Below are 1563 nucleotides of genomic sequence, written 5' to 3'. Positions count from 1 at the left end.
AAATACAGAGACATCACATTATTTGATCCCATATTATACTACAAGGCTATGGTAACCAAAATAGCATGGTACTGGTATAAAGGTAGAAACATAGATCGATGGAACAGAATAGAGAACCCAGAAATAAAACCATGTAGCTACAACCAACTGATTTTTGATAAAGCAGACAAAAACATACACTGGGGAAAGAACACTCTGGGAAAACTGTATAGCCACATGCAGAAGAATGAAACAGGGTCCCTATCTCTCACCATACACAAAAATTAACTCAAGATGGATTAAAGACTTAGATGTAAGACTTGAAATGGCAAAAATTCTGTAAGAAAACATAGGAAAAACTCTTCTAGACTTCATCCTAGGCAAATAATTTATGACTAAGACCCCAAAGGCAGATACAGCAACAATAAAAATAAATAAATGGGACTTAATTAAATTAAAAAGTTTCTGCATAGCAAGGGAAATAATCAACAGAGTAAACAGACAACCTACAGAATGGGAGAAAATATTCACAAAGTGTACATCTGACAAAGGGCTAATAATATCCAGAATCTACAAAGAATTCAAACAAATCAGTAAGAAAAAAACCAAATAACCCTATTAAAAAGTGGGCAAAAGACATGAACAGATTCTTCCCAAAAGAAGCTCTATGAATGGCCAACAAATGTGAAAAAAAAAAAGCCTAATATCACTAATCATCAGGGAAATGAAAATTAGCACCACAATGAGATACCACCTTGCCCCATCAGAATGGCCATTATTAAAAAATCAAAAAACAATAGATGTTGGCACGGATGTGGTGAAAAAGGAATATACACAGTTGGTGGGACTGTAAATTAGTACAGCCTCTATGGTATGGAGGCTTCTCAAAGAATTAAAACTAGACCTACCATTCAATTCAGCGACCTGCCACTGGGTATCTACTCAAAGGAAAAGAAGTCATTATATCAAAAAGACACCTGAACCCAAACGTTTATCACAGCACAATTACAATTGCAAAGATACAGAATCAACCTAAGTGCCCATCAATTGATGAGTGGATAAAGACAATGTGGTATATATAAATACACCATGGAGTACTACTCAGCCATAAAAAGGAATGAAATAATGTCATTTTCAGCAACTTTGATGGAAGTGGAGTGCATTATCCTAAGTGAAGTATCTCAGGAATGGGAAAGGAAATACCACATGTTCTCACTAATAAGTGGGAGCTAAACAATGGGTTCACATGGTCATAAAGTGGTGTAAAGGACACTGGAAATGAAAAAGGGGGGACAGTGGGATGGGAGTGAGGGATAAAAACTTACCTATTGGGAACCATGTACACTATTCTAATGATGTGAACACTGAAGGCTTGACTTCAGCATTATACAATTCATCCACGTGACAAAAACACTTGTACTTCCTTAATATTTTGAAAAAAAAATTAAGAAAGAAACTTGTCAGTTCTTGTAATTGGTAGAGCATAGAGGAAGGAAGAGCCAGGGAAACTAGGCTTTCTAGGACCTTGACCCTAGCACTTGTCTGATGTCTTCACCTCCCAGTCCCCTCCTTGCTCTCTAACCC

The sequence above is a fragment of the Propithecus coquereli genome, unplaced genomic scaffold (assembly GCF_000956105.1).
Source record: "Propithecus coquereli isolate 6110/MARCELLA unplaced genomic scaffold, Pcoq_1.0 Scaffold13, whole genome shotgun sequence".
Lineage (NCBI taxonomy): Eukaryota > Metazoa > Chordata > Mammalia > Primates > Indriidae > Propithecus > Propithecus coquereli.
Note: the sequence above shows the minus strand (reverse complement) of the source record.